The following is a 23,013-nucleotide window of genomic DNA, read 5'->3' as shown; positions in this document are numbered from 1 at the left end:
ACATGTAAGCTGATAATTACACAGCAAAGTGATAAGGACAGATTCATAGACAGGAACTTCAAAGACAAGGACTATGGGAGTACTCAGAAGGAAAGTGTATTGTCAACTCCAGAAGATTCAATTCCTAAATTGGGAATTAACCAAGCTTCTGGATATTTGGGAAACTGCTTGGAAAAGAAGTAGGGAAATTCTGAAGAAAATGATTTTAATTTCTCGGATGAATGAGAGTATATATAGTATTATGGATGTGGCAAGGGGATGCAGCACACTGGCAAGCCAGATTGGAGCCAAAGTAAAGACCTAGTGTTTGTGCTCAGAAGTTTGAAGTTTATACTGGAGAGAACAAAGAAAGTAAATAATGCATAAGAATAACATATACAATTTCGTTATTTTAGAAAGAAAACTTGACAGCAGGGGCTGGAGGAATGAAAGAGAAAGTGAGGCAGGAAAACATGGTAGGAGTATGGGCTAAGATGGGTAGTAAGAATGAAGAGGGTACACAGATTAAAGAGACATTTCTGAAGTAGGACTGACAAGAACCCATGACCAATTAATAGAGGAAGGGAAATAGAAAAAGTGGAGTGAGCAAGGATAAGGCTGGCATGTCAAGTTTGGGAGGTTGTATAAATGGTGATTCAACTTGGTTTTATAAATGAAGATACTGAGTTTTTCAAACAGAAAAGGTTCCATGTGACTGTAGCCTGCTAGAAGTTTTATAACAATACTTCTTCTCAAGGGACACTAATTGATATGTGTGGATTACTTAGCACAACTTATGAGAACTACTGATATACAAATCAAAAGTGACTGACTCAATAAGTAACTTACTGGAAGTATAGGAGAGAATACTTTTTAAAATTAAATGTAAAATGTCATATACAGAGTTAAAAATTATAGTGAAAAAATGTTTCCTTATGTACATACTTATAAAACGTTATACATGGCTCATGCAGAGGCAAAGGGAACGTTCTCTCTGTCCTCCCAGGAAAGTGAGTACCCAGTAACCCAATGAGATTTAAAAGTTTACATATCCTTTTCACAGGAGAAAGGGAAGGGGGATGTAAATAATTTTAAGAAAGAGCAAATGATCTTTAGAGAAGAAGAATGGGCCTGAAAGAAGAGATGACGACTTTTGACAAAGTGTGTCCAGGCTTTGGACAGGGTGTCAATGCCAGTCTTCCTTCATCCAATATGAATAAATCTCCCCTCCTGGGCTGAAGAGCTATCTGGGGAAGGGATTCACATATGGACACCTTCTTCCGGATCTACTATGGAGGTCAAGAAGGGGACTTCAGAGGAACGCTCTCCCTGCAGTTACCTCCTTCCAAGATCTTTTACTTCCGAGCTATCAGCCATACTTTGGTCCAATTTCAAGTATATCAAAGTGCCGTGCTCTAGGGTATTATTTTCGAGCCCCAACACTCAGAACACTCAGCTAAAGATCTTTCAATGTTTTGATTACATTTATTATTTCATATTTTTTCCTCCCCTCTCTTTCTCATTTCCCCATTTGAGTTTCTTGGATCTTGTTGGTCTTTATATTTCCAGTTCCTTCCATAGTAGGTGCTTAATGAATGGTTTGGGTATATCATATTTGAGAAACCATTAGTATGATTTCATTCTGAAAATAAAAATCAAAATGTTAGGCAATATTATTATAAAATATCATACAAGACCTTTTGCATAATGTGCTTCTTGTACCTTCAAAACCTTGAGATTTTATTGGCCTGCAACGTATATTTGATCTGCCATGTTACATGAACATTAATGGAAAAATCAACCCAAACTCTTCATTGATGTTTATGAAGTGCCAGTTTTTCTGGTATGTACAGCTCTTCACATTGTGGCAGGGACAATTTAAGTCATCTATTTTAGTAATAAGCCTCTCTTTCCTATTATAGAATTCCTTATTGGCATGGCCTTCTCTTTGAAGACACAGGAAGCTCTAGTTTCTGGAGATGTTAAGTCATTAGGTTATATCTTATACAATTTTATCAGAGGTTGGTTGACTGCTCTTCCTGTTACCTCATGCTGTGCTTATAAGTATTTAAATTTACTTTTATGTTCTGCCAGTTTTCCCTTCTCTAACACATTTCACAATCTTAAATGACAACAGAAAAGACATTATCAGCTCCAAATTCAGAACTAATATGCTGTTTTGAAGGATCTTCTTTAACTCTCAAATGGGAGCAGCATATTACTTTCTTCTATATACTCTATTTAAGCAATACTAAGATTATAAATCTCACCTGTGAAGAAACAAGAAATAGAAAATAACCAACATAAAACTATGGAAGACCTTAAAATTTTTAATAATAATTTATTCCATTATAAAGAATTTTACATAATATAACTTATCCTTGTCGGTGTTGTCCCCAGGAATGTAGATCTATGCTATGTATCCTCTTAAGTATCTCTAAGAGTTCTTTTTATTTTAAGAAAAAAGATGTATGCTTTGACAAGAAAATGTGACCATAAAATAGTTCCCTTCTTCCCAAACCGATTTTTATTTAAATACTCAATTTTTTAAATGTAGATACTTTTCTCTAATTATATCTTTCCCAATTCTCAATAATAGGATTCCTTCGGGTGATAAAATTTCATCTACTAAAGGTAAATAAGTTTTTTAAGATGATGCTTTTGTGAAAATCAAGTAGGGGGCTGCACTCCTTGTAAATATGTAGACCATCCTGTTGTTCAACAAAAGAAATATATTCCTAATGTGTTCAGCCACTATATCAACCTTTGTGTTCAGATAGATCACTTCCTCTGCAAGAAATTTTAAAATACTCCAAAGTCTGGACTTATGTAATATAATTCAGTTTTCTCTAGTCCTGTAAGTTCTCTATCTGTATTCATTGTCAATTCTAACATTTTAGACACATTTTTATCAGGAATTTTATTAGAGCAAGACAGAAAAACTTGCTTGAGACTTCAAGCATTACTTGCCCTTTAAATCATATAATCATTACTGGGAATGAAACCCACAGCTCCTCTAGAATGGGTAAAATTCTAATATTATTGGTATATTTAATTTATTTAACAAAACTCTTGCCACTCCAGTCAGTAATGGCTTGTGACTTGTGTAGCATATACAAGAAGTTTAGTTACCCACGATCTTCTCATATATGTATTTCTGTACCTAAGGGTTGTGTTACTAGCAAATTGACATAAGTTATGCCTTTTGCACTATTCACCATTGATATTGTATTGTCATTCACACATTTTCTCTTTAGAATCAGTAATATTTAATTGGTAGACAGTTAATAATCAGGAATTTAGACTTGGCTCTATGTTAAAACTGTGTTTTTAACAGCCGGACTTGGCTGCTTTGACCTTTTCCCCAATTCTTATTTTGATGCACAGGATTTTTTGTTTACTTTTATCATCATTATTTTTTAAGCTAGCATAATGAAACTAGTTGAAAGAACCAAAAACAATGTTCAAGGGGGTAAAGAGACATAGTAAAGATTGAGAAAGCATGTTACTTTATCTTTGGGCACAGAAATCATTGCACAGAGAAATAGTAAAGTCTCCAACTGAGGTATTTGTCTTCCTCCTCCCAACTGAAGCAGATCTTCTATAGTTCTAAAGTTTCTATTAATTGCTTGAGGCTAAAGAGATACATTTTCAGTAAGTTAAGAAATCTAGGGCTGGGGATTTAGCTCAGTTGGTGGAGTGTTTGCCTTGTATGCCCAAGGCTATGGGTTCAATCCCCAGCACTGCCCAAGTCTCTCGGCTGGGCACAAATCACGAGTCTCCACACCGCTTGTAGATTCAAACAGCAATTCTTTATTCCCGAACTCACACCGGCCGTCTACAAACACGTTCTGGGGGAATCCACGTTCTCTGCCCAAATCCACTCCGTTCTCTGCCCAAAATCCTCTCCTGCCTAAATCCACACCGCATGGGCTTCTGTCTCTCAAAAAATACTGTCTGACCCTAAGCACTCAAGAGGAACTCAGCAGCAGGATACGCCCTATTCCAAAAGAGGAACACCCTAATCTCCTATTACTAAACCACCCTATTCTAAAGGGGAAACACCTTACTCTCCTACTATGCTAAACTGCCCTATTCTAAAGGGGGAACACCCTAAACACGGATCCTGCCCTGGTCCTTGAGCAAGGTCACCTTTCAGAAGTCCTTCCACTAGACAGCATGGGAGTAAGCTGGCAAGGAATTTGTCATACCTACTTGGCTGATGGCTCCCAGCATCTCCCCCCTTCTGATTAATTAAACAACAAGTAATGTGGCTTAAGGACCGTGCCTGGTAGGTTGTCCAGTTCAACATATGGCTCTTACCCGTCATTGGAAAACTGACCTTTAGGCGTCAGCCTCCTGTCTTAGGTTGATACCAATGCAACTGGATCATACCCGTCACTGACTACCGGTCCAGCATACAGCCATACTTGTGGATAGGTCTATGCACCAGTGGGGGGGTGAGGTTCTTTGCCTCACCTCTGTTGGCCCCCAAATTTGGCCTTGGTGCCAGTGGGGGAGTGAGGTTAATGTGGCTTAAGGACCGTGCCTGGTAGGTTGTCCAATTCAACATATGGTTCTTACCCGTCATTGGAAAACTGACCTTTAGGCAATTGACCTTTAGGCGTCAGCCTCCTGTCTTAGGTTGATACCACTGCAATTGGATCATACCCGTCACTGACTACCGGTCCAGCATATAGCCATTGGCCCCCAAATTTTAGACCATCACTAGCAGAAGGGAGGAGGATACAGAAATGCCACGACACCAAGCCAATTGACAGTTCCTTTGGAAAAATTGCATCATTGGTGACACCATCAGCAAAGATCACTGGTGACACCATCAGCAAAGATATGCCAGCATTACCACAATTTGCTGCACTAAACGTAGTTACATAGTCCAGGCAAGTTCTGTAAGCAGTACAAAGGGGAGGAATCTATCAATCTGTCCGTCTCCTCCCAAAGTCCGTTTCCTCCCAAAGTAAGTTGACTCCTTGATTGAGCATACTTGTTGAGTTATATTCATTGGGATGAAGATAGGAATTCTGGCAATGATGCTAAAAAGACATTAACCTGAAAAGAATTATTAAATATAATGAAAAGGAAAGGTGAAAGTAAACAAACAGATCTGTTAACCTCCTTAAAAAAAATTCTTAACAGCTGTTTACCTGATTTAAATTAGTAAACAAGCAGATCTGTTAACCACCTTTAAAAACAATCCTTAACAGCTGTTTACCTAATTTAAATTAAGCCATTTAAATCACGTGAATAAAAAAAAAATTCGGATCCATTTTCTCATGAGCGCTCCTCATATATAAAATACGCACACACAGACATACAACACAAAACACAAATGTGCAAAAAAACGTACAACATATAAGATAATAATAAAGGCCTTGTAGCTTTACCTAGGTGAAATCTCCATTGCAATGTTTAAAAACTCTATAGTCAAAAAATAAAACTGATCAGAAAAACATTAACCTAGGTTTGTGTGAGCTCAAAAAATAAAAATAGAACTTTATGATGTGGGAAAAATGCAATAATAAAATAGATATTGAAAAAAGCATCCTTGTTAATCACTGTTGCAGATGTAAGAATGGCCAAGCTGGAGTTCTGGATATCAGCTGTTATGGATTTGAGTCAAATCATCTTCTTTTCGATTCGTAGAAATTGCTTTAGTTAGTCTTTCTGGAATCCAAATCGGCTGCTGTTCTCCCTGTGGAAACACACAAACAGAGCCCCGACTCCAGACAATCACTGGGTCTGGACCTTTCCATTGTCCTGTTAGAATATCTTTCCAAAGAACTTTAGGCTTATGCACATTTTTTGGATACATATGCCTTTCTGCAGCACTAAGTCCTGATGAATCCAAATTTAAAAAGTTTAGGGTAAAAAGTGTTATTTTAAGTTTATCTTTGGGGGATATATACCCCTTTCCAATTCCCTCTTTTTGTTTTAGTAAGTACGTTTTAATAGTTTGATGAGCTCTTTCAACTATGCCTTGTCCCTGTGGATTGTATGGAATTCCTGTTATATGAGTAATACCAAATGATGAGCAAAATTGTTTAAAAGAGGTAGAGGTATAGCCAGGACCGTTATCAGTTTTTAACTGTTTAGGAACACCCACAGTGGCAAAATTTTGTAAGCAATGAGCTATAACATCTTTAGTTTTTTCTCCGGCATGAAGGGAGCCCATCAAAAATCCGGAAGAAGTATCAATTGTAACATGTAAATATTTTAATTTTCCAAATTCTGGCAAGTGTGTGACGTCCATCTGCCAAATATGGTTAGGTATCAGTCCTCTAGGATTGACTCCAAGATTAACTTGTGGTAAAAAGGTCACACAATTTTGACATTGTTTTATTATATGTCTGGCTTGTTCCTTAGTTATTTTAAAACGCTTTTGTAAAGTATTAGCATTAACATGGAATTTTTTATGAAAATTCATAGCTTCTTCTAGTGTAGAGAAAATATGTATGTCATGTGTAGTTTTATCTGCTAAATCGTTGCCCAAACTAAGGGCTCCAGGCAATCCTGTATGTGCTCTAATATGTCCTATAAAGAATGGATCTTTTCTGTCCCAGATTAGACTTTGTATAGTGGAAAACAAAGAGAAAACAGTAGAAGAAGGGGAAATCCTACCAGCATCTTCAAGAGATACTATAGCATTAACTACATACTGACTATCAGAAAATAAATTAAATACAGAATCTTTAAACATTAAAAAAGCTTGTAATACTGCATTAAGCTCTACCTTTTGAGCTGATTGTTTGGGTACTAAAAATGTAAAAGTTTGATCAGGGGTAACTACTGCTGCTGTACCATTATTTGACCCATCAGTGAATATATTTGGAGCATTCATGATAGGGGTTTTTCTTGTCATTTTTGGAAAAACTACAGGATGCTTAGACCAAAAAGACAACAAAGGATTAGATGGTAAGTGATTATCAAATGAAACATTAGATTTACACATGATTATTGCCCAAGTATTTAACTCATTAGCTAACTCATCAATTTGATCCATAGTATATGGAGTAATAATTTTATTGGGAGAAATTCCAAACACTCCCTTCGCTGCTTTTATTCCTTTGAGTATTAATTGTCCTACAGCCTCAGGATACCTAGTAAGAATAGTGTTAGGAGAATAAGATAAATGTATCCACAATAATGGACCTTCTTGCCAAAATACTCCTGTAGGAATATTTTTTGTTGGTAGTACAATAAATAATAAAGGCAAACTTATATCAATTCTATCCAAATGTATATTTTCCATATATGTTTCAATAATTTTCAATGCCTTTCTTGCTTCAGGAGTTAACATGCGAGGTGAGTTTGGATCTGATGGACCTTTTAGAATATCAAATAAAGGTCCCAACTCTCCTGTTGGTATGCCTAGATAAGGCCTTATCCAATTTATGTCTCCCAATAACTTTTGAAAGTCGTTAAGTGACTTGAGTTGATCTACTCGTATTTGAATTTTTGGTGGACGGACCATGGTTGAGGATAATAGAACTCCTAAATAATTAATTGGAAAATTTAATTGTACTTTATCTATTGCTATCTCTAGATTATAATTTTTTAATAAGTTTGTAAGTGTGGCATAACATTCCAGCAATATGTTTTTATCTTTATGTGCCAATAATACATCATCCATATAGTGAAATATTTGTAGTTCAGGATTTTGATTTCTAAGTGGCTGGATTGCTTTATTAACATATATTTGACACATAGTTGGACTGTTAGCCATCCCTTGAGGGAGTACTTTCCATTCATATCTCTGATCAGGACCTTCATGATTTAATGCAGGGATAGTAAATGCAAAACGTGGACTATCCTCGGGATGAATTGGAATTGAAAAAAAACAATCTTTAATATCTATGGCTAAAACATGCCAGGTTTTTGGCAAAGCAGACAATTGAGGAATCCCTGATTGAGCAGGTCCCATAATAACCATCTCATTATTAATGGCTCTTAAATCTTGCAATAATCTCCATTTACCAGATTTCTTTTTAATGACAAAAATGGGAGTATTATGGGGAGATATGGAAGGTTGTATATGTCCTTCCGCTAATTGTTGTTTGACCAGATCATGGGCTACTTGTATCTTTTCTTTAGTCAGGGGCCACTGAGGAACCCACACTGGTCTTTCTGATTTCCAAGTAATTTTGATTGTCTCAGTGGCCCTTTCTGAAAATCCAACCCATGTCTGTCTGTTCCTTGATCTATTTGAATTGGTGCTGCTATACCTTGTCCTTGTTTTCTTAATCTTTTTTCTTTCCTAAAACCTTGTCTAGCCCTAGTAGTGGGCGCATTAGGATTGATGTTATTTGTTAATGTCAAACCTAATTGATCTAGGACATCTCGTCCCCATAAATTTATAGGAAGATGATCCAATACATAGGGCTGTATAGTTCCCTCACAACCTTCAGGATCCTTCCAATCTAATATCATTGCACTTCTATGGGGATTAGTAGCCACTCCTAGGCCTCGAAGCGTTTGAGTGGCTTGTTGTAATGGCCAATGTTTTGGCCATTCCTTACTAGATATGATGCTAAGGTCTGCACCTGTGTCCAGTAGCCCATTAAAGTCGTGTCCTTGAATATTTAGTTTTAACATTGGGCGAGAATCTAAATTTAAAGACAACATAGCCCAATCTACACCTGTGGAGCCTAATCCCCTGGAACCTCTTTTTACACTATGACTAGGAAATTTATTATGTAGGCTGGGTATTATTAACAACTGTGCTATTCTATCTCCAGGTGAAATTACTGATATACCTCTTGGAGAACTAGCTATAATTTTTATTTCACCTACATAATCGGGATCAATTACCCCGGGACTTATCATAAGTCCTTTTAATGTAGATGAACTACGTCCCAATAATAAGCCTACTGTCCCTTGGGGAAGAGGTCCTTTTATTCCTGTGGGAATGATTTGAACTCCCATCTCTGGAGTTAGTACTGCTCTGGCAGAGGCGCAGATGTCCAACCCTGCGCTCCCTGGGGTTTGTCTGATGAGGGATTTAATGGACAATGTGTCCTGGGCACTACTCTGATGGTGTTGCTGGGTTCCTCCATTGCCCCGTATATTTGTGGTTGTGGGCCCCGGAGCATTGGGCCCGGCTGTCCGTTTTTTGGCAACGGAGCCTGATGCCTTTCTCCACGGTATCGTGGGTAAATACCTGGTCCTTTTCCGTTTTTTGGTAAGGGAGTACCCTCTATGGTAGTTTGAGAACGGCATTCATTAGCCCAATGTCTCCCTCTACGGCATCGTGGGCAAATACCCGGTATTCTATTTCTTTGATACCTAGTTTTGTTAAATCCTCCTCCTATGGGGCAACTCCTTTTAAAATGTCCTGTTTGTTCACAATCATAGCATGTTTTTGGCCTGGTATCTAAAGCCTGTTGTACTGCAGCTGCCAAGACTTGCCCTTGTTCATTAATATCTCTACATAATTTAATATATGTGTTTAAATCTTCATGTCTCCATGGTCTAATAACCTCTCTGCAGCAACGATTTGCTTGGTCATAAGCCAGTTGTTTTATTAATGGCATTGCTTGTTCCGTATCCCCAAAAATTTTGGCAGCCGTTTGAATTAGCCTATCTACAAAGTCAGCGTAAGGTTCATTAGCTCTCTGTATTACCTTAGATAGCTGACCTTGTAAATCTCCATGTCCTTGTAAAGTCTTCCATGCCCTAACTGCGTCTGCAGCAATTTGTGCATATATAGCAGGATCATATTCAATTTGTTGCCGCTGACCCTCATAAGGTCCTTTTCCTAGCAACATTTCTAAATTTCTTTGAGGGTAACCGGCTGCTGCATTTCTCCTAGCTGTCTCTGCACAAAATTCCTCATTGGCAACCTTCCATAACAAATATTGTCCTCCATTTAGCACAGATTTACACATGCTAGCCCAATCTGCTGGCGTCATGTCCAAGTTAGTAATGGACTCGACCATGCTCACCGTGAAGGGAGCTTGGGGACCATAGGTTGTTACAGCCTCTTTTAACTGCTTCACTGTTTTAAAATCTAAAGCACGGTGAATTCGCTGCCCTCCTACCTGTTCAAGTACAGGGCATGCTAATCTTTGAGGTCCTGTCTCAGGATTCCATTTATCAACTACGGGGTTTGAGGGCCACTCAGCTGTCTCTATCGGTGGGGCTGTTGGTTGAATTAAACCCTCTTGTGATAAAACGGAGTTAGTAACAGCCTCCTGTTGTGGCCTTTTTCCTAACAACCCCTTTTCCTTTAAATTTTCTTCCTCTGTCTGACTAGCTGGAGAGACCTTCTCTTTTGCTTGATCTAAAATGTCTTTCTCCATGTTCTGAACCTCTAACAATTTACTTAACATCTTTTCAGTTTGTTTTAATCTACTATAAAGATAACGCAACCCAATAAGATAACACAAAACAAAACCGAAACTGAATGAAGCAAAAACAGAATAAAAAATCGTTGTATCAATTTTCTCTTCCTCAGGGCCGACAAACTTCAAACCTTTAGTCAACCATTTTTTCCAGTTTGCCTGAGAAATTTCTAGGGATAGGCAGCTTGAAATAAAAACAAAATAAATTAGAACAAGAACACATTGTTTTTTGAAATGCTCACCCATTCTTTCGCTCTCCCTTCAGGGGCGAGTAATTTCACTTACTTCCAATTTTTAAACGTTCCGCGTACGAGCCACCAGATGCCGCAGTCTCTCGGCTGGGCACAAATCACGAGTCTCCACACCGCTTGTAGATTCAAACAGCAATTCTTTATTCCCGAACTCACACCGGCCGTCTACAAACACGTTCTGGGGGAATCCACGTTCTCTGCCCAAATCCACTCCGTTCTCTGCCCAAAATCCTCTCCTGCCTAAATCCACACCGCATGGGCTTCTGTCTCTCAAAAAATACTGTCTGACCCTAAGCACTCAAGAGGAACTCAGCAGCAGGATACGCCCTATTCCAAAAGAGGAACACCCTAATCTCCTATTACTAAACCACCCTATTCTAAAGGGGAAACACCCTACTCTCCTATTATGCTAAACTGCCCTATTCTAAAGGGGGAACACCCTAAACACGGATCCTGCCCTGGTCCTTGAGCAAGGTCACCTTTCAGAAGTCCTTCCACTAGACAGCATGGGAGTAAGCTGGCAAGGAATTTGTCATACCTACTTGGCTGATGGCTCCCAGCACAGCACCACAAAAAAAAAAAAAAAAAAAAAGACAAAGGAAAAAAAAGAGAGAGAGAGAGAGTATACTCTTCCAGGGCTGGGGCTATGGCTCAGTGGCAGAGCACTTGCCTAGCAAGTGTGAGGCACTGGGTTTAATACTTATGTACAACAACAAAAAAAAAACATTTTTTAAATCCAGATTTATCTTGTGAGTTGGTAGAACTTACTTGGTGGCAAGAAAGTGAGTTTCAGTAATGAAAGCTGGCAGGCCAGGATTTGTGCTCCACTCTGTTGGCATATGAAATTACAGCACATCATTCAAACAAAATCAATAATCCAACTTTTATGTCCTTTGCTAGGTACAGTGAAAATTTTATTATTCTGTGATCATTTCATTCTTGCTAGATTAGGTCATGTACTGTAGCAATAAGAAGCAGCTCAAGTAGATAGAATATGCAAGATCAAAACGTGTTTTTACCAACATACCATAATGGTCATATAATATTCAAGGAAAGATGCTATAAAAGGCAGACTCTTATTTCCTTAAATAATCCCTTAATATTATGAACAATACTTAAAGGCTCAATTTTCCTGAAGAAAAGAATTTTTCCAATTGATGTGGAATGAGGTTTATAAACAGAAATTCCTAAATTGAGGCAAACAGAATCGGCAAGAGATAGTTTGTTTCAATGTAAAAATTGCTGTAAGTGAACAAGGAGAGAAAAATCAGATCATATTCTTACTCTTTTGATTTACATTCTTCTGCCTCACTCTTTTTCTATGGAGCAAGAGAATTTTTTATAGAAAAGACGAATTGTTCTTAGGGAAGGTCTACATAGCCATAAAAGCAAGGTAATAAATTCACTGTAAAGCATCAGCTCTTAAAGTATGTTTGCATAGTAAAGTATGGACCAGGCCAAAATCCAGGCTTAAACATTTTCTCCTTGTTATCACCTCGTTAAGCTCCCCACATCTGAGCCTTGCCTCCTACAGTCACAGGTATGGTGCCACTAATTAAGAAGAAGGGGCTCATTACCAACTCTCATTAACATCAATTGGAGTTTTAAAGCCAAATCCCTGGACTGAAAATTTACCCCCTTAATGTTCAACACAGGTGAACGAATAAAATCATTTAAATGCCTGTATCATGGGGTAGTGCAAATGTGCTCTCCAAGGATGAACAAATTGCTTATTGCAGTCTGGCACTAATCCTATTGCTCACTAAAAGACAGGCAGAGCTTTGAAGAAAAATACTATTGGAAAGGGAGATACCAATGGGGAAAGGAAGCAGGAAATGGGGACTAACTGAAAGTCCAAATTCTCTACTGAATATATGTCATGTCCAGTAAGAGTTTTTGGAAAAACAAAATCACAAAAGTGCTTGGCAATGAAATGCTCAATAAATACTATTTGAATTAATAAATGAAGAAATAAATGTTCAGCAGCATGTTTTAACCTGCTAATAAAACTTTTCTCTTAGACTCAATATTTAAATATGCCCTGAATCTTACCATTTAACCTTCATCTGTACTTACAACATCTTATAGATAGCATTCTACATGATTTTATTGTAGGAGCATCTGCCTTAAGACACTTAAAAATGCTTTATCCCATAAAAAGTTAACGTGTTGATTTGGCTACTTTGAGAAAGCTGTTCATGGAAGTATAAGCCAAATGGAAATAAGCCTCCTTAGAAAATGAAAACAACCTTTCCTTGCATCATATAAAACTTTCTCTCCTTTGTAAATATAGAAGCTAATAAGTTTTTGAATTAAGTTTCTACTTTCCTTCAGAAAATTTTCCTTCCTTATCTCAATGTAAGCAAGGACCCCAGAAATATTCATAAGACTCATTTAGCACCTAAATTGTATGTATATTAGACAACTGCTTCTAGTTTTACAGAGTTATATGACAGATTCTTTTATAAATCATCGATATTTTTCCTGATCAGGCATATGTTCATACTTGAATCACATTAATGATATCTACTATGATTAGTCTTCTTCCAAAAGTATGATGACTTTGATCTAAATATTTCATGAATGTCAAAAGCCTTCATGATGTTGCTGTAAGTGGCAGCAACAAGGTCACTGAACATTTTATTTAGAAAGAGCCTTCAAAGCCATCTAGTTAAATCCCCACATTTTACTTTTGAATTGCAAAAAGTTTGACTTTCCCAAACTAACAGACTCATAGAACCTTACCTAGAATTTTGGTCTTCTGATCCCAATTCAGCCCTAATATTAGTATCAGACACAAGACATATACCTCTACATTCTCTCCTCCATCCTGAGCTTTCTTCTTTCACACTCCAAAGTTGTTTTAAATTTGTAATTAATCAGGGCAAAAGAAACTCTGGAAGAAATATTCTTCTGGATATATGGGAAGATTACTTTTTTACTTAAGATAGGCTTGCCTTAACTTCTCATCTTTTCACCTGCTTGAAGACTGAAAGACAGTGAAAATAGATGTATAAATGCACCGTGGGATGAATAAATTGTGTGAGTTAAAGAAGAGAAAATGAATATGTTCGTGAAAGAGCAAGCACATCAATCAGTGGTTGCATGGTGTTCGCACCAGTGTGTCCAGGGGACACCTCACCAATCAATCATTCAGGAAGTTCCTTCTAGCTTTCAGGAGAAAAAGATTTGACACGAAAGTGCTATAGAGAAAGTCTGGCATTTAAAGAGGTCATTCAAGGCATTCTTTCTAGTTCCCACAGGGGAGAAAAAATAGAAGGGGGGGGGAAATGCCATACAAAGCAACAATTTAGAAATTTAAAATGCTGATTGCATTATGAATCATTTACACTTCATACAGATTTGAAAGCATTAACTAATATCATTTGTACATCCCACTCTTACCTGAGCATGAAAAATTGACATTTGTATACAGCTTTTGCCTTCAAGGAGCTTAAAAGCTAAAAGTGTTTATTCTTCAAAGCTCTCATCACTATTCTGAATTATAATCCAATCCTGTTATTTTTCTCAAGCATTAAACACTCAAACATTTACTGAAAATATTTCAGTTTTATGAATCATCCATCAAATAATTATTGGTCTCTTGCAAAGTTCTACATTATTAGCTGCTGCCTTGAAGTAGCTTCCACATTGGTAAGACAAATAAAAATTGTTTATAAATAATTGTGATGCAAACGAGAAAGGAGTTAGATGACAGAGTTGAATAGACAACCTTGACTTTTCCCAGATTTCCGAGGAGATAAAGCAAACCACAGATATATGAAGAGGTTTGTCCAAATAATCTCATTACTGAGTGACAGATCTGGGAATTGGCTCCCCAAGGAGCTCAATTCTCAGTAGAATTGGCTCTTGAAGGTGGTGTACCATTTGCATAGCTAATTAAAGCAGGAAGCATATTGAAATGTCGTAATAAAATGTTGCCCAGTAGTGAAGAAAGGCAACCACTGCTGGTAAAGTGATTTTGTAAGAAAGAAGTAATTCTTGCCGTGCAGTCCCAACAGCAAGACTTTACTGCTTAATGGTCACTCTTTGTCTGCTGGGTTTTCAAATCAATAAATGGGGAGAAATTCTATGTAAGGATTATCATCAAACAATTCCAAAGTATATCCATTCCAACCCCACAATCCAGCATGATTGTGATGTACAATATGACATTTACAGCAACAGAGATAGGATGAGGTGTTTAGTACTGAAGTTGGAATCATGAACTTGGGAATTGAGCAGATAAGGTTTGATTGAATTCTGCCTCTGCTATTTGTTAGCTATATGACCAAAGATTTCTCTTTCTCATCTTTATAAAATTAATATCACAGTAAAAACATGGTGGTGATTGTTGCTTTTCTTCACTTTACTCCTTTATCACTATTGAAAAAGAACAACCGTTTCTTTTAAAACACTGAGCTCTCACCATCCTTATGTTATGTCGTCTTATGTTACAGTTCACTATAGTTACACTATCTGGCTTGCAACCTAGTTTGGAGGATGAATCTCTTAAAATCTCTTAAGAGGCACTTGAAAAATGAATATTGGTTTGAATTTTATAGATTATGACAAAGAAGTCAAAAAGATTTAAGGCCAATCTATAAATTGTTACCATTCATCTGGTTTGATTCCTATCACTATGGATCAAAATTAACATTCAGAACATAAGTAATTTTCTAATCTCATGAATTTTCTATCACTATGAACAATAACAATAATAACTTTTGTTTATTAAGAGCTAACTAAAACTTTTCTATGTATTAACTCACATAGCTAGCCCCTATCACCATCCCATTTATATACAGTTGTCCTTCAGTATTCATGGAGATTGGTTCCACGACCCCTCATGGATAGCCAAGTCCCTGAGATAAAAATGGTGCATAGTATTTGCATATAATCCTTGCACATTCTCCAAATACTTTATACATCACCATATTGCTTATAAAACCCAATATAATGTAAGTGTGATATAAATAGTCATTAAACTGTATTGTTTAGAGGATAATGCCAAGAAGTATCTGTACATGTTCAGTATAGACAATTTTTTTCTAATATTTCAATCCATGGTTGGCTGAATCTCTGGATACAGACCCACAGATAGAGGTGAATACATAGCATTAAAATGATACTTAGAGGGATGTTAACTAGATGGCCTAAGTTCACATAGATCCTAAGTGTGAAATGACTGGATATTAACTCAGGTATAACCTGAGATGTCCATATTTTTTCTTATTATTTGTATTATATTTGAAACATTGAAGATCTTATGTTGAATACTTTCATAATTGTATTTTATTGGAAATATGATATTCAATAGTGAAATTCAGAGGTGATAAAAAGGTCACTGCTAACAAGTAGGGTATTTTTAAATTTCACTAAGATTTTTTAACCACTTAACTATTTCTTTTTAGAATACTCAGGACCAGTTCCCTCAACAACTGATCAGAAGAAGTAATATGGGTAAGCCACTTAATATCTATCTAACCTTCTATTTTTTCTACTGACCTACAAGTAGTGTTTATTAACATAATACATAAAGAGTGTCACAGAAAGTAGTATGTAATTGTACCAATCTTAAGGATACTGAGTAACTAAACATCTTCCAGAGTACATTATGAATTAAAGCAACTACTACTGATTTTCAAAACTCATCAAATTACACTAGCTTATAGGTCTACCGAAAGGACAACAAAGTCATGGATAACCACTGTAATAGACACAAATAGCAGATACCTGATTATCTACAGTACATTTTCTAATATGTGATCACAATGTGGCAAATTCCTTTAAGAGATTCCATAGCCTATATTTTTTAACCATCCAAAATATATTTCACCAAAATCTAATTTGAAGCTTTTTATTTTTGACCATTTATAATGACCCAGAATTCAAATTTGTAAAATCATTTCTTATCCATTAATAGTGTAATGCTAACTTAATATGTTACATCTCATATTGTGCCTATATTGAGACTGAGAACATAATTTAAAGCCAGAAACCTGTGTAGTTCTATATAAATAGTAGATTAGAAAGCACTCAGTTTTTTAATTCCATTTTATAGCACATTAAATTAAGCATATGTGGTGGTGTTATTTTAGTATATTAATAGTCACAGTTTTTTTCGAGGAGGTTCTTTTCTAACTAAGAAAATATACTACAAACTAAACTTTGAAGTCACAATCAGTAGTTTCTAAGTTGAATATTCTGCAATAGAAGTATATTTTCCTATGACCCAGATAGCAAATTTACTACAATGTATACAGCACACTGTAATAAAAATAATTTTAAAAGCAGATACCTTGGTACATAGGAATTCAAGTATTTGAGAAATGATTCTCCATTTTAAAAAGTTAAAATCTGGACAGCTATAACTTTTAATGATTTTGAAGTTTTAAACCATTGAGGAGGATCAGTCTTAGAATCAGGCTCTGAAATGAAGAGTTGTATGAAAATGTTTATGAGGGCTGCTCAGGGCAGGAAAAGAAAGGTGCAACCTAGAGCAATCTAGAGTAAAATTTGTCTCAGCCAAGGCAAGAGAACTGGGGTTTTCTACCCCTGGAATAGAAAGTGACTGGGAAACTCCCAGGCTTTCTGTTACCTGTGGGTCAAGTGGTCCCAGTAACCCCAAGGGATGTATTTCTCACATTAAAGGGAGTTGCAAGCAAGCACAGAAATGGTAAAAGTGTTACTGGATAGACCACTGACATTGTCTGTTACGAACTGTCTTCCAAATACCAGAGATGGAAGTAGAGGCTGACATAAAATTTAGGATTTCTTGATATCAGTTAAGAATATTTTGACTCCAGGATACAGAAATTGAATAGCTCTTTCTTCAGATGTAGCTTGATATAGTGTTCATACAACACCATCAGGTTCCATCTCTTAGGTCTACGTCCCTTGGATTTACTAGTTCCTGATTGGACTTCCCAAAAACTCCCATCTCTTTCAGTGCCACAGCAATTCCAAGCTTTATATGTTCATACCACAAGGCACAAGTACAAAAGAGGGAATTCAAATCCTAGCTGTCCCAACAAAAATACTGAATTATTTCCATTGATACAGTCTAGGTCTCATGTCCAATCCTATTCCAGTTAATAAGGTCAGAGAAATGCAGTGTGTTCATTGGCTTAAGACTGTTACATGTCTGTTACTAAAACTGGCTTAAGTCCATGAGTGAATCAATATTATTCATAGGTCTTGATTTAGACATTCAAGATAATAGTAGAAAGTAGGAAGAAAGTATATACCAGGAGAAATTAGCAAATAGCCTTTAATGTTTTATTTTTATTATAAATTTATGTTAACTATATTCTGAACCTAATTAATTTCAGGCTATAGACATGAAAGTATTTGAGTCAAGTTGCAAACCCATTTGGGATTAGCAGAATTAGTTTCAATGGAAAGAGGTAAAAGGAATTCCTGGAACTGAGGCCATGGTACATAAAGCACAGGTTATACCACCACCACCACCACCACCACCACTGTCACCTCATCACCCAACCCCTGCAAATAAATAAAAAAATTTTGCTAAGATATTCTTTTGGTACAGAGGTTTGTTATTAGACATGGCTTTTTATTAACTGGATATTTCAGGAATGTCCTATAAGCCCAACTAGGACTAGCCATGGAGTCAGGTTTAGATCTTGAGGCCTATGACTGTATCCTAACTATTCTTTTCTTTGTTCAATTAATAAATATCAAGTTCTTATGTACCAGATATCTTCTATGAAAAAGAAGTACATGGTGAACAAAATATAGTGGATGCCTGCTGCTCCAGTTGGAGGGTCATACACAATAACAAAGAGGCAAACAAATGAGCTATCTTTAGCAAGTAGTACAAGCTAGGAAGAAAATAAAACAGGATGAACTTGAGATTGGGGAAGTGGAACATTTATCTGAGCAGTGATGTTTGCACTGTCATTTGATTGATAATAAGCTAGACATGCAAAGTTCTCAGGCATTGAAGGCAGTGGGAATATCAAGGCCAAGGGCAAAAAGGAATAAGAAACAGCCAATTGGAGCACAGAGGGAAAAGGTGGTGGTTACAGTGTGGTGAGTAATGGGAAGAGAGGTGGGTACAGTGAGAAGGGGCACAGGATCAGGCTCAGGCAGAGCCATCTGTGTGTCTCTTTGAGGCAAGTTACTGTTCAGCTAGAGTTGAACTTCTAATTCCTACAGTCTTCATTTTCCAGCTCTGTTCTTGGACTGAAGCCACTAAGCACCCCACAAACCCTTAACAAAGTCAAGTTTTTGTGGTTTTTTTTTTTGTTTGTTTACACAACATTAATTTCTTTTTATAGAGTTGGGATCAGAATATCTTTACTTTTTCTTACTATTTAAATATATTTGTTCCACATGCTTATACAGTTAATGATTTTTTAAAATTATTTTAACACCAAAAATAAACTATTTTACTTCTCAACCCATGCTGATAAAATACCATGGGCACTTTTTCATGTCTTTTTCCTTTGTAATTCCATATAATGTTTTTGCATTATATTATGTAATACTTCTGTATAATTTTTGCTGGTGAATGTATAATTGTTTATTTCAATAATTGTTTATTGATAGATATCCAGGTTATTTACAATTCTTCACTACTGCAAACATTCCTTCAGTTAAACATTCTTATACAAATGTCTTTACATTCTTGTTCAGCTGTTTATGTAGGAGAAATTCCCCCATAAAGGAGTTGCTGAGTCAAAGTATGAGAGTTAGGATAAATATTGCTAGACTGCCTATGAAAATGTTGTACCATACTCCTCCCACACTTGGCCAATTCTGGAACCTGTCAATCTTTTTTATCTTTGCAAATCTGATAGAGGAAAAATACCACAGAAGTTCTTATTTTAGTCATCTAGACTTGGATTATTCTCCCTCATCCTTGAATATTTTTACTTCAGGTTCTTTATCAGTACCTGATAATTACAATATCCTCCCAAGGTAAACAAGGTAGTCTTTCCAATACCTGACCTAATTCTTCTCCATCCACAGACACTGAATCTCATGTTCATACATCGACCTTTGTTTGCCAATAACAGCAAACCCTCCGTAATCTCATTTATCTCATTCTCTGACTGCCAACTCCTATCTTTCCATTCCCTGTAGTACTCTCATTACAGTGGGGCCAATAATCACTAATCCTTGCATCTCCTAATGATTCTACACCCTTTCTTATCCCCTCTTCCTTTCCCTGGGTCTCATGGTATATAATTATGATCACTCCATGCATTTTCCTCATCTTCCTTTCCTTCTCTTCCTTCCTGTATTACAATCACTCAACAAAACCCCAACCCCAGTTAAAACCAATTCATTTCCGACTCTTCACTGGCATCCGGATAATTAAACATGGCAAATGCGTGTGGGTGTGCATACAAACACACTCTCACACACACAAATACACACAGAGGAAGGCAAAAAAAAATGCATTCATACTGACTATTCTCACTGTGAATTTTTGAGTATTTGTCTTAACCATACACTTTTTACTAAACTAGCAATCTTACTACATTCCCAAATCCCTTCTCTCTCTGACATTCCTTAGTGACTCGTTCAATTTCTCCTTTCCTTCCAAATATTCAACATTTCCTCCTTTCTGGTGATGACTTTAATTCAGTGAGATAATAGAAGCAATTAGAGGGAGACTTTTACACTCTCCCTTCCACATTTAACATTCTATCTACCTTCCTCCTGTGACTGCAACTTTGCACATACCTGAGACCAATTTTCAGGCAAGGGAATTTGAAGTCATAAATAGGGATAGTGACTACAAAGCAAGTTAATCTTTGCCAGGCAAGGTATAGAGTGCCAGATGTGCTATTCAGTTATTTCTATGTTAGCATTAAAGTAAACATAATCTAATGATTCATGTCATTATGGAAATGGGTAGGACCCCACAAATCATTCAGTCTGTTCTCTCATTTTATAAGTTGATACCTCAAGAAGTAAAATAACTTTCCCAAGGATATAAACCTTCTTCTTTAAAATAATTGGCTGTTACAGGAAAAATAGCAGGCAACGTAAGAGTAGCTTCATTTTTTTTGTAGCACTTACCAAAATTATAAAAAAAAAAAAAGTAAAAATAAAAAGGTGTGACCAATGCTATACCTAGAGAAGGATCAAAAGGCATTATTTAAATAAACAACTTTAAACCGAATTGAAATAAAGTGGTGACAATCTACACAGAATTCCTCTTTTAGAAAGTAATTTAATGTGAAGAATATGGTTTCTATGTTTTTAAAAAGTGTTTTAAAAACTCATGGATATTGTCCTAATGGTATTTCAATTTGGAGATGTAGAAATTAGGGGTAAAAATAGGGCAGAGAAAAATATGCTCATTTTTTTAAATAACTCTCTTTCCCTTATTATTTCAATACAGTAACCTGAAGCTTAGTTTGAAGAGCCACCAGGTTCACTCATTTCTATTCTAGGTCCAATAGAGGTAAAAAAGAGAAATAGGAAATAATCTCTATGCACAATTGACCTGATCATGAGCAATGAGCAGCAACCAATGAAGTCAGTGAGATAAACGTGTGGTCAAACCATACTGACCATAAAGGAGATATCCGCATTATACTGAGTAGGGAATCAAAGCAAAGTCCAGAGAACTACCCAACCCAAACCTAACTGATATATCGGGAGAATGAAGGAGGGAGCTATCAAAAATAGAACTCCCTCTTACATCTGAGACACAAAACATATAAAATTGAAATCTACCATATGCCCACTGCATATACAGAATTTATTAGGTTCCTAGATATTCAGAAAAGAAAAATCTGAGGGAAAACACCCACCCTATTTTGGAGCTAGCAAGGATTGGATAAAATGGCCCTATTCAGAAATGAGATACATCAAATACATTTTGCTTCCACCAAAAGGAAAAACAAACAAAGAACCAAAACACATAAAATTCAAATACAGAGGACACTTTGGAAGAAAATGCACTTCAAAAGAATATAAAATTTTTGAAACTGTTTTTGAGCACTTAAGAAAATTGAAGAAAACTAGGCATCATGAAGTAATAGATAAAATATGAGGTAAATCAAGGAATAAGCTGAAAAGGAAGCTAAGCTAGCAAAGTTGATAAAAGAAATTGAGAGGAAAATAACACCACAGGAAAAAAATGTATTAAAAACAACAAAAAAGGAACTCAGCAATAATAGACCACCCAGACAATGACAGAGGACAGGATTATGAAAAGTCACACAAAAATAAGAGGTCCAGAAGAGTCAAGCACTTAAACATGCCACAGTATATATGAAGAACAATTGAAAGTTAATGTGTAATTATTATGTAATGGAGATGGAGGTGGGAAGCGAAATAAATGAACACACAAAAAATTAAAAGAAAAACCTCCAGGACTAAAAATAAAAACCCCCCAAATTTATAGAACAAAAAGTGATACTTGTTATAGAAAAAAATGCTTAGAATAAATGTATTTGTGATACATATTTAAGTTATTAAATTGGAAGGGTAAAGAAAAATTAGAATTTAGAAAGAAGTAGCGGATCACTTAAAAAAGAGATATTGCGGCTCAATTTTTTTCACATCATAATTATGAAGATGATTCTATAGAATTTCAGGTGTAAGCCATATGTATTAAGTAACTTGATATTCTTCAAAAATTTTTTTATTTTCCAATATATAAATGCATGATTCACATCCAAGTTGGTAAAATTTTACTTAGGCCATAACCCAGATTTCTATTTCCAAAATATGAGGCATTTAATTCCATGGTTCTCAGATAGTTTAAATAAAAATATGAAATGCTCAGTTTAATTTAGATTAAAAAAGGAAGTAAATAATCATTTAGTGTAAGTATGGCCCATATAATATTGGGGATATATTTACAATGAAAGAGTATTCCTTTTTTAATCTGAAATTCACACCTAACTGGACATGCTGTATTTCTTGCAACCCTAAGTAATCTGAAAAGCATCCCCAATACACAACTAAAATTATTGAACTTTTTTAAAAAAGACAAAATTATCTTTTAAAATGTGCAACTGAGCTAATAAGAAAGTAAAAGAAATATCTAAAGGATCAAATGGAAAATAATTTGGTAAACTGAAACCTAAACTATGGAAATTAAAAGCTGATCATGGTAATCAGAATGCATGTGTTTGGCCATTTAGGGACAGAAAACAAAGATTTGAAGTACACAAAGAGGTGAGAAGGATCTGAGGCCTCTCTATAAGCCAGGGCTCTGGAAGGATATAGAATCTTCTTAGATGGACTAAGAAAATAGGCTCACCAACAAAAGGAGACAATCAGAAAGGTGTCTGTCATGGCTCAGATGCTGAGTAAACCAAAATAAAAGCATTGGAATGCAAACATATACACTTTCTCTCAAATTTGGACTTGTGGGTCTAAAAATACTAAGAGATAAGCGAATTTCAAGTCATCCCTGGTGTATTGAA

The sequence above is a fragment of the Callospermophilus lateralis genome, chromosome 3 (genome assembly GCF_048772815.1).
Source record: "Callospermophilus lateralis isolate mCalLat2 chromosome 3, mCalLat2.hap1, whole genome shotgun sequence".
Classification (NCBI taxonomy): Eukaryota; Metazoa; Chordata; class Mammalia; order Rodentia; family Sciuridae; genus Callospermophilus; species Callospermophilus lateralis.
Note: the sequence above shows the minus strand (reverse complement) of the source record.